Source organism: Pygocentrus nattereri, chromosome 9, assembly GCF_015220715.1.
Source record: "Pygocentrus nattereri isolate fPygNat1 chromosome 9, fPygNat1.pri, whole genome shotgun sequence".
Taxonomy (NCBI): Eukaryota; Metazoa; Chordata; class Actinopteri; order Characiformes; family Serrasalmidae; genus Pygocentrus; species Pygocentrus nattereri.
The window spans coordinates 21,037,214-21,049,702 of NC_051219.1; positions in this window are offsets into that span (position 1 = coordinate 21,037,214).

A 12,489-nucleotide genomic window follows, 5' to 3' on the forward strand; every position below is an offset into this window, starting at 1 on the left:
GAACTTACAGATTACATTGCCAAGAGGAAAAATATTTTCTGACATAAAAATAACACATCGTGAGATTTTACTCACATAAGAACAGATTTATAGAGTAATTAGTCTTATATGTTTAACAACAATCAGTAATAATAATTAAGGTCCAGTTAATATTTCAGCTCAGTTCAATCCTAATGGCAAGCTAAAAAAAGTTCTGTATGGTGTTACAGTGGGGCAAAAAAGTATTTAGTCAGCCACTGATTGTGCAAGTTCTCCTACTTAGAAAGATGAGCGAGGTCTGCAATTTTCATCATAGGTACACTTCAAATATGAGAGACAAAATGAGGAAAAAAAATCCAGGAAATCACATTGTAGGATTTTTAAAGAATTTATTTGTAAATTATGGTGGAAAATAAGTATTTGGTCAATAACAAAAGTTCAACTCAATACTTTGTAACATAACCTTTGTTGGCAATGACAGAGGTCAAACGTTTTCTGTAAGTCTTCACCAGGTTTGCAGACACTGTAGCTGGTATTTTGGCCCATTCCTCCATGCAGATCTCCTCTAGAGCAGTTTTGGGGCGCTGGGCAACACAGTTTCGCTGGGCAACACAGACTTTCAGTTACCACCACAAATTTTCTATGGGGTTGGGGTCTGGAGACTGGCTAGGTCACTCCAGGAGCTTCAAATACTTTTTACACACCTTCATTCCCAGAGCAGTGTGTTTGGGATCATTGTCATGCTGGAAGACCCAGCCACGTTCCATCTTCAATGCTCTCACTGACAGAAGGAGGTTTTGGCTTAACATCTTATGATAAATGGCCCCGTTCATTCTTCCCTCAACATGCATCAGTCGTCCTGTCCCCTTTGCAGAAAAACAGCCCCAAAGCATGATGTTTCCACCCCATGCTTCACAGTAGGTATGGTGTTCTTGGGAGGCAACTCAGCATTCTTCTTCCTCCAAACACGATGAGTTGAGTTTTTACCAAAAAGTTCTATTTTGGTTTCATCTGACCACATGATATTCTCCCAATCCTCTTCTGGATCATCCATATGCTCTCTGGCAAACTTCAGATGGGCCTGGACATGTACTGGCTTAAGCAGGGGGACACGCCTGGTACTGCAGGAGTCCCTCTTGGCGTAGTGTGTTACTGATGGTAGTCTTTGTTACTTTGGTCCCAGCTCTCTGCAGGTCATTCAGCAGGTCCCTCCGTGTAGTTCTGGGATTTTTGCTCACCATTCTCATGATCATTTTGACCCCACGGGATAAGATCTAGCGTGGGGCCCCAGATCGAGGGAGATTATCAATCGTCTTGTATGTCTTCCATTTTCTGATTATTGCTCCCACAGTTGATTTATTCCCACCAACCTGCTTGCCTATTTTAGATTCACTCTTCCCAGCCTGGTGCAGGTCTACAATTTTCTTCCTGGTGTCCTTCGACAGCTTTTTGGTCTTGGCCATGGTTAAGTTTGGAGTGTGACTGTTTGAGGCTTTGGACAGGTGTCTTTTATACAGATAACGAGGTCAAACAGGTGCCATTAATACAGGTAAAGAGTGGAGGACAGCTTCTTAAAGAAGAAGTTACAGGTTTGTGAGAGCCAGAAATCTGGGTTGTTTCCACCATAATTTACAAATAAATTCTTTAAAAGTCCTACAATGTGATTTCCTGGATTGCACTGCCAGAGCCCTGCAAAATGACCTCCAGCAGGCCACAAATATGCATGTGTCTGCACAAATGGTTATGAGGGCCCGACGTCCACAGATGGGGGTTGTGCTCACAGCCCAACACTGTGCAGGACGCTTGGCATTTGCCAGAGAACACCAGGATTGGCAAATTCACCACTGGTGCCCTGTGCTCTTCACAGATGAAAGCAGGTTCACACTGAGCACATGTGACAGACGTGACAGAGTCTGGAGACGCCGTGGAGAGCGATCTGCTGCCTGCAACATCCTTCAGCATGACCGGTTTGGCAGTGGGTCAGTAATGGTGTGGGGTGGCATTTCTTTGGAGGGCCGCACAGCCCTCCATGTGCTCGCCAGAGGTAGCCTGACTGCCACTAGGTACCGAGATGAGATCCTCAGACCCCTTATGAGACCATATGCTGGTGCGGTTGGCCCTGGGTTCCTCCTAATGCAGGACAATGCTAGACCTCATGTGGCTGGAGTGTGTCAGCAGTTCCTGCAAGATGAAGGCATTGAAGCTATGGACTGGCCCGCCCATTCTCCATCCACCAACGCCACGTTGCACCACAGACTGTCCAGGAGTTGACAGATGCTTTAGTCCAGGTCTGGGAGGAGATCCCTCAGGAGACCATCTGCCACCTCATCAGGAGCATGCCCAGGTGTTGTAAAGAGTTCATACAGGCACGTGGAGGTCACACACAATACTGAGCGTCATTTTGACTTGTTTTAAGGACATTACATCAAAATTGGATCAGCCTGTAGTATGCTTTTCCACTTTATTTTTGTGTGTGACCATAAATCCAGGCCTCCCATTGGTTAATAAATTTGATTTCCATTGATTTTTTTTTGTGTGATTTTGTTGTCAGCACATTTAACGTTGTACAGAACAAAGTATTCAATGAGAATATTTCATTTATTCAGATCTAGGATGTGTTATTTGAGTGTTCCCTTTATTTTTTTGAGCAGTGTACTTTTTTGCCCCACTGTACATCCCAACCCAAGGCTCAGGTCTAGGAGGAGGAAGGGACAGTAACTAAAGGATGGAAGAGCACAATAACCAGTATAAAGACCAGTATAACAAAGACCAGTATAAAACATTTAAAGTTTTAACAGTTCAATTATACAGAAAAATAAAACACAAACAAGTTACAAATAAGAGTACTGTTATTAAAGTTGTTATAGTCATACTGGCAAGCTGGGCAATCTAACCAGGAGGGGACTACAGACAGTATCAAAGGAAAGAAATAAACAAAACAGATCTAGTCTAAAGTAAGAACTAAATAGCTCTAGCTACCACCCAATGCTAAGCTACTAAAACATACCGGGAGTGGTAGATAGCTGCTTCTAATGTATGTTTAGGCAATTGTATACCTACTGATGTGAATGTAGGTGTGCACATAGTCTAACCTGCCCTTCCTCTAGGGAGAAAAGCGTCTGTTTGAGAGACTTCAAAGCCAGTACGCTCAGACAAACAACAAAAGATGACAAATGCTAACAAAATTAAAGCTAACAAGCAAAGGCTAAAGCAAGCAAGCTTTACTGAAGCTAGCTAGCAAAAGGCTAAAGCTAGCAAAAGGCTAAGTGAACCAAGTTAACAGCAAGCCAAACAAATGAGCCAAGAGTTGAGACAGCAGTCGCATGACATTCAGAGCTGATGACAAACTCTGGCACACTGCTTTTAAAGTCCAAGCTCCACCTCCTTGGGCTCAAGTCTGCAGGCTGAATGGCCAAGTGATAGTGATTGACATCCGAGGCAACCTATGAAGATAAGAAACAGCCAAGTGCAAGGGGAGAAAACAGAGAAGGGAGAAACTTAACATTGACACACATAGACAGGTAACATTGGCATTTCATTGTTTTGTCTTTTGTTTAACAATGGCCGAAGGTAATTTTTCTGGATATTGTACCACAGAAAAGCGTCTGATTCAGGGATAAGTGAGACACTCCCCATGCATGCAAGTGTGAATACACAAACTCAACTCTGAAGGCTTTTGCAAATATGTGATACCATTTGGACTAGCCTATCATACCATGCGATACACAATGCTAGTACCAATATATGACCAGAACTGTATTCACTCCTCAAATTCCAGGTCTTTACATTCCGAGCCAATGCCTCTGATGAGGACATATGTGAGCAGGTGGGCAGTGAGAAATGCTGACTTTAACATTCATAGCTAGCATTAGAAGCATACTGACTGTCATTTTATCATATTAAGATGTGTTACGTGTTTTCATTTAACACTATCTAGCTACATTGGTTATCTCAGTGTAGCATACATGTAATAAAAGTTTGAAAAATAAAAAAATTAAAAAGTTTCAGCATGAAAGCAAACCTTGCTGAAAAAGACCCTCAACCATTATCTAAAATCTTTTAAGAACATAAAAATGAGATCAACTAGAGTTTTGGGTGGGCTGGTATGTATCATGTAACTCCCAATCTGAAAACAAGTCAAACTCCGGCCCTGCTGGCCAGCTGCAAAGTGTGTAATTATAATTCAATGTCTCTTTGGTTAATATTTTCAATTTGAGCCGTGTCATTGTCTTATATGATTTTTAATTAATATAGCTTCTTCTCTTACTTTTAAGCTTCATCACCTGTCTGTAAAGCACTTTGAGCTACCAACGGTATGCAAAGTGCTCTATAAATAAAGATAATATTATTAATATTATTATTATTATAAATATATACACTGAAAGAGAGAATGTTGTTTACGGGCATATATACAACTAGAAATATGCAATATATATATATTTTATGTATATATTTTCAAAATCAGTAGTTGTACACTGCAGCACGGTGGTGTGGTGGGTAGCGCCGTCGCCTCACAGCAAGGGGCCTGGGTTCAATTCCCCGGCCGGGTGACCAGGGTCCTCTCTGTGTGGAGTTTGCATGTTCTCCCCGTGTCAGTGTGGGTTTCTTCCGGGTTCTCCGGTTTCCTTCCACAGGCCAATTGGACATGCTACATTGCCCCTAGGTATGAGTGACTGTCTGTGTCTGTCTGTCTGCCCTGTGATGGACTGGCGACCTGTCCAGGGTGTATCCTGCCTTCCGCCTGATGACCACTGGGATAGGCTCCAACACGCCCCCCACGACCCTGATAGAGAAGTGGCTTAGAAAATGGATGGATAGTTGTACACTGTTTAAGTTAATGCTGTGTTTTCATTACAGCGTGGCTAATCACTTCCCTCCTCAACAGTGCCTTAGGGGCACATTACTAAAACACACAAAATTTGTTCAGCAAAGTGTGTGTAGAGACAGAGGCTGTCTTATGCTGTTTTTACACTTTCAAAAAGTCATTTTATGAACTATTTTGTCTCCCACTCATTGTGCACTCTCCCCAGTCGGTTACAGCAACTCATATTAACAGTCTAACTGGTCGTTGCTACTTGGTGGTTGCCACTTAAATTTGCTGTAAAGTTTGTTCAGAATGAGAGAGCAAGGAGAAAGAGAAAGGCTGTGCATCAGCAGTCTGAAGTGTCAGCTTATGTATACCTGACAGGATCCAGCACTGAACGATCAAGAGTACAAGTACCTTGGCATTTGGCTAGATGAGATGCTTACATTTAAAACTCATTAATAAAGTAGTCAGTAAGTGCAGACAGAGGTTTGAAATAAATCCTGTTTACCTATATACAGAGAAAGAGTCGTGGAGGCAACCTTACTGTCAATACTGTTCTAGAGTGATATAATCTCTAAACATAACCGTCAGTACCCTCAAACCACTACACTCAATATATAATTTCGCCTTGCAGTTAATTACTGGACGACACTTATGACACTCAGTCCTGCAAACTGTATTATGAAGTTGGTTGGCTCTGGATGGTTGACCCAAGATATTTGAAGTCATCCACCTTTACGACCTCTACTCCTTGCATCTTCACCTTTCCACCTGCCCCCCTCTCATTCACACACATGTATTCCATCTTGTCTCTAACCTTCATTCCTCTCCTCTCCAGTGTAAATCTCCACCTCTCCAGATTCTCTTCCACCTGCTCTCTACTCTCACCACAGATTACAATGTCATCTGCAAACATCATGGTCCATGGAGCCTCCTGCCTGACCTCATCTGTCAACCTTTCCATCACCATTGCAAACAAGAAGGGGCTCAAAGCTGATCCTTGATGTAACCCACCCTTCACCTTGAAACCATTTGTCACTCCAACTGCACACCTCACCACTGTCTCACTATCCTCATACATGTCCTGCAACACCCTAACATACTTTTCAACTACACCTGACTTCCCCATACAGTACCACAGTTCCTCTCTTGGCACCCTATCATATGCCTTCTCTAGATCCACAAAGACACAATGTAGCTCCTTCTGACCTTCTCTGTACTTCTCTACCAACACTCTCAACGCAAAAATTGCATCTGTGGTACTCTTTCTGGGCATGAAACCAAACTGCTGCTCACTGATCCCAACCTCTCACCTTAGCCTTGCTTCAACAACTCTTTCCCATACCTTCATGGTGTGGCTCATCAACGTTATACCTCTGTAGTTACTGCAGCTATGCACATCACCCTTGTTCTTAAAAATGGGGACCAGTACACTGCTTCTCCACTCATCAGGCATCCTCTCACTCTCCAGGATTTTGTTAAACAACCTGATTAAAAAGTCCACTGCCTTCTCTCCTAAACATCTCCACAGGTATGTCATCTGGACCAACTGCCTTTCCATTCTTCATTCTTTTTAAAGCTGCCCTCACTTCCACCTTACTAATTCTCTGCACTTCCTGATCCACTATCTCTCGACCCATTGTCCTCCTCTCTCTCTCTCGTTTTCTTCATTCATTAGTTCTTCAAAGTACTCCTTCCATCTACTCAACACTCTCTGTTCACTCACTAGTACATTTCCCTCTCTATCCTTTATCAGCCTAACCTGCTGTATATCCTTTCCAGCTCTATCTCTCTGTTTAGCCAAAAGATACAAGTCCTTTACTCCTTCTTTACTGTCCAGCCTCTCATACAGCTCATCATAGGCCTGAGCCTTTGCCTTTGCCACCATTCTTTTTGCTATGCGACTAGCCTCACAGTACTCCTGCCTACTTCCTTCATCTCTCTGGTTATCCCACTTTTTCTTAGCTGCCTTCTTCTGAATACTCTCCTCGACTTCCTCATTCCACCACCATCTTTCCTTGTCTTCTTTCCTCTGACCAGACGAAACACCCAACACATTTTTGCCAGTTTCTCTCACCACCTTTGCTGTAGTTTCCCAGTCCTCAGGTAGCTCCTCACTGCCCCCAAGGGCCTGTTGCAATTTTTCCCTGAACTGCCTGCAACCATCCTCCTCCTTCAGCTTCCACCATCTAATCTTTGGCTCTGTCTTCACTCTCTTCCTCTTCTTTGTTTCTAATCTCATTCTACAGACAACCACCCTATGCTGCCTTGCTACACTTTCCCCTGGTACCACTTTACAATCTCCAATCTCCTTTAGGTGGCATCTCCTGCTAAGGATATAATCCACCTGTGTGCACCTCCCTCCACTCTTGTATGTCACCCTGTGCTCTTTCCTCTTCTGAAAATATGTGTTCACCACAGCCATTTCCATTCTCTTTGCAAAATCTAAAACCATCTGACCTTCTGCATTTCTGTCTTTCACACCATACATACCCAGTACCTCTTCATCCCCTCTGTTCCCTTCACCAACAAGTCCAACAAGTCCAATCACTAATCTCTCCTCTCTAGGGACACCATCTACCACTTCATCCATCTTACTCCAAAATTCCTCTTTCTCCTCTAACTGACAACCAACCTGTGGTGCATATGAACTGACCACATTCAAAATTACACCATCAACCTCCAACTTCAGGCTCATGATCCTGTCTGACACTCTCTTCACATCCAGAACACTTTTCACAAGCTGTTCCTTTATGATTATCCCTACTCCATTTCTCTTCCTCTCTACACCATGATAGAACAGTTTGAATACACCTCCAATGTTCCTGGCCTGCTTCCTTTCCATCTGGTCTCCTGGACACACAGAATATCTACCTTCCTTCTCTCCATCATGTCTGCAAGCTCTCTGCCTTTACCAGTCATTGTCCCTATGCTCAGAGTCCCTACTCTAACCTCCACACTCCTGCCTTTCTTTCTCTCTCACTGCTTTCTAACCAGCCTTCCTCCTCTCCTCTTTGAGCCTTCTGCCCGATGACTGCTAGGATAGGCTCCAGCACCACCCATGGTTTAGAAGGTGTGTGTGTGTGTGTGTGTGTATTTCATCGCAACTGTTTTATTTTACCTTAATTCTTTTACTGGTCTATTAAATAATTAGATTTTGTTGAAATAATTTATTAATAATTATTAATACATTATTTTTGAAATAATTAGATAAATTTGTTTTCTTATTGGTTATTATCTGTTTTCTTTATATATATATATATATATATATATATATATATATATATATATATATATTGATATTTTTTATTTTTTATTATTTTTTTTAGTAAATCTTTGTTATGTTCTCCACATCATTCTTAAATATATGAGGTCCAGTCCTATACCATGTTTTTTTTTCTCAGTCTTCAAATCACTGTTTAGCAACCATGGTTTTCTGGTCATGTAAAAGTGAGTAGAGTATGTGTCTTGCAGAGTGTGTTGTATCATTTTCAAAGCCAAATACTAGAAATTTAAAAAGGACACTGTCATCTGTGGCCTGCGGATTTGATACTTGAAATGGTCTTTTATTACAAATGCCAAAATGGGCAGTGTTAAAATATCAAAACAAAACAGTCACTGAGTCATCAAAGGTAAGACATAAATGGTCCACAAACATTTTTTGTGCTTGCTCTGGTAGTATACTTTAACCTAAAATGTCTAACGTTTGATATAAATTCAGTTATGTTGTCTTTATTAGCCAAAAGTGTTGCTGTTAGGTTTTATGTGAATCCAACATTATGGCTGATATGTATACAGTCTTTATTTTGTATTGTTTGTATGACCATAGGGAGAAAACATTGGAATAAATAGGGGAACAACTGCACTGCTAACTGCAGTAAGTTATAACTTGATGTTATGGCATAGGAGGACATTAGAAACTTTTATCTACCGAGGTGGCTTACCTGCTATTTCACAGATCTACCCAAAAATATGTCAGCACCACTGGCACATCACAATAGGCTTATTCAAAAAGAAGTATTCCAGTTGAAGGAGTTGAGAACAGACACATCAAGCCAGGCAGTTTTAGCTTCTGCAACATTCACATATTAATTGTAACATTTCTTTGAAGAATATAAATTTGACTTTCACAAGTGAAAATAAAAATTACAAACATGACACATTTTATCAATAGACTATGTGCTGTATTATATTTGTGTCTGCGTTGTTGTCAGATGAAAATCTTTTCATCAAGGATTAAACTCATTGTTATTGTTAAACTGTAGCTCACACACTCAACCAACACAGGTACGTTTGGTGCACACAAAGATGTCACAATGTTGAAATGTAATTATCCTAATGCATTGTGACAACAATAGTGGCAACATTGTTAATACATTGTCACACGCTCATAGAATCCTCATAAATTCCATTATTTTATGCTTGGAACTCTGGAATTTTCCTTAGCTGCCAGTATGAAGTAATAATGGCAAAGTTAATAAAGATGTTGTGATGACATTGTGACAACCATGTTGAGACACTGTAAATTGCACCACCTTTTAACAAAATTGTAGATACGTTGTAAAAAGATACGTTGTAAAAAGTATGTTGTAAAAAAAAAGAATGTTAGTCGCTTGGTACAATCAAGTACTCCTACACATTTCTGGCTTCTCCTTTTCCACCATTTTTAAATTCTATTGAAAGATAGACAAACATGGATCAAGTTGAGGAGAGATTAACCCAAAACTGGTGCTCTGCTATCACAAATGTACAAATTAAAAACTAATAACAGAGAGCACACTGTCAACTGATTGTTGTTCGAGTGAAAGAAAGCCCAAATCAATCCTGTTCTGTGGTATCTTTAGCTGCATCATGCTAGGCTAAACTAATGCAAATGTATGGTGCCACCAAAGTACAGGCTCGGTTCCAGCTAACTGATGGTTAAACAACACCTATTTAGAGGATGAAGACTGGTGTTGAATGGTATTGAAGTGACAGAAAGATGGAAAATAGAATTGGTGTAATTGCAGAATGAATAAATATATAATATTTATTATTTAATTATTTAATATTTAAATAAAATATATAATATAAATAAATGCACAAACACACAAATCGGTATAGGTCACTTGTGTAGGCTATGTTAGACCTTGTCAAGATTTGACGCAGAAGTGTAAATCAGCCTTAAGTTAATGACTTGTGTATTAGAATCTCTGGTGTCAGAGATCCATAATAACAATTGCTAATTTACAACTGCATTACCTCATTGTCGCACTCCAGCTCTGTCAAAATTAAAATTTACTTACAACCCTGCTTGCAGTTGCATTTTCACTGTCACTGAAGCATTCCTGTGAATCAAACGCTGTGGGTGGGACACCAGTGTGGGGAATGTTTTAAGAGGAAGTGGTGAAAAAAGTGTGTTCTGGGACATGGCTAAATGCTTGTTTAGAAAATAGATGTAGCCACAGCAACAATTGTTAGTGACATTTTACCTAATGACAACCAAGATGAGGATGAAATTATCAAAAGTACATTCCTGTTGTTTCATGTTGAAGTGATTCTTGATCAACCAGGAGAGCTACCTCAAAACAACTGTCCACCCATACAGCAGAAGTTGAGAGTTTTTGTCACTTCCTCTTAAAACATGTCTCGGACTAAAAAGTCCCTCCTGGTGTCTTACCCACTGTATTTGATTCACAGGAGGGCCTTGTTGACAGATTTAAATTTTGGCAGCGCCTAATTGTGACAAAGAGGAAATGCAGTTGATAATGAATGATTGTTATTCCATTTTTAACATGTCAGAGTTAGGCCATTAAGACAATTAAAAAAATTAAATGTCAAAAGGACTTTGCTTTTCCTTATTAAATTTTTTAGCCATTATTGTGTTAGATGATGCACTCTCACATGAGAAATGCAAGTGTAAATACACTTTAATTATCATTTTCTAACTTGCATTTGAATTACGGGAACTTCATGATCAGATGAAAAATTACATCAGAGACACAGGTAAATATTCACAGCATAGGCAACCACAGCAGGGCAGAAGAGGAGGATAGTATTGCTATTGTTACGCTTCCCTTTTTCCCTAAAATAAAGTTACATTCAGAACAGCATTTTTTTACCATGTTAGTTCATGTCCCTGGTCATATTAAGCATTCATCAAATAATTTAAAGGACAGAATTCTTGTTTTCCTTCTATTTTTTTAAAGAAGCATAGTGACTTCTTCATTTTGTGATTCACTGTAAAATCTTAGCCCTATTTTTAAGCCAGGTTTGGTTGTTAAACTTCGGGTTGTTAAATTTCAGGATCAGGCCAAATTTAGCCTAACCAGGCATCATTTGGCTTGCAGTGTGACGGAGGTTGTAGTGCCAGATTAATTGCTGAAACAAGCAAAAATGGAGCTGTCGAATGACTAGAGGGATTTCTGACACATATGCTGTCTTTGCTCTGTTTGACTGAATGGAATTGAAGTTGAAGTTGAAATGAAGTTTTCTTTTCTTTCAAATTCTAAGAGCTTGATAATTACTCAAGACATCTAAATGATACATTTGTATATATTATTCACATTATTATTCAGTATATTACATTTAGCAGCAAACATTGTAAAATTTAATCATGAGGCTAATAATTATACAGCTACCAAATAGAGAAATGCAGACAAGCCTTTGTACAGGGTCCAGAGACTTGAAACATTTAACAAATTAAGTATCATGGAGCATTCATATAGGGAAACATGTTATTGCTGTAGGACAGTGGGGAACAGTCATTGTCCTGGAGATCCACCACTCTGGAGAATTCAGATCCAAAACCCCTGTGTCTAATTTTCAGACGCCTCTGAAGGCATCTAGTAATTGGATCAAGTGTTTTATATAAGTTTGTATTATATAAGACTGGAGCCAAACTTTGCATGCTGGTAGATCTCCAGGACTGGGTACCCTTGAAAGATGAAGACTGTAAAAAGATTAAATTCATTGACTTCAACAATTCAAGCCACGTTAATAAATGTACTGCTTTTTAGGTACTCTGAAATATGTATTTAAAGTAACTTATTGCTTACCATACCAATGTTACCAATGTTAGCATGTATGAAGTTTAGCATCTACCTTTAAGAGCCCTACTCAACAGTTATTAGAAATAAGGCCATTCTAAAAACTCACAGTCATTTATAGTATGTCTGCTAAAGGCCTCTACTGGTGCCATAAGGTGCAAAGTGTTTGGACCCCTATGATCACCATTTACATTGTAATTTGCAGACGATCGTTTAGCTCTCATAAGGAGTACAGTTCAAAGAAATTGTGTACTACTTCATTTTCAGACAACGTTGCATATTATAATTTATGCATGCTAGCCTTTTTACACCTATAATTTAATAAGACTGAAGATAAAAAAATTTACCAACTGCTCTAAAAAAATTCTGTTGTCCAGAAAAGGTTTCAGTCAAGTGTTTTGAGAACACCACCTGCATCTTTATTTGGTAAGTGGGTGTGGATCTTGTGTGCTTATCGTGCTGTAGAATTAATTTTTTTTCAAAAAGTGATACTTTCTTCTGTGCCAAGCAAAAAAATAAAAAATTATATATATATATATATATATATATATATATATATATATATATATATATATATATATATATATATACTGCTCAAAAAAATAAAGAGAACACTCAAATAACACATCCTAGATCTGAATGAATGAAATATTCTCATTGAATACTTTGTTCTGT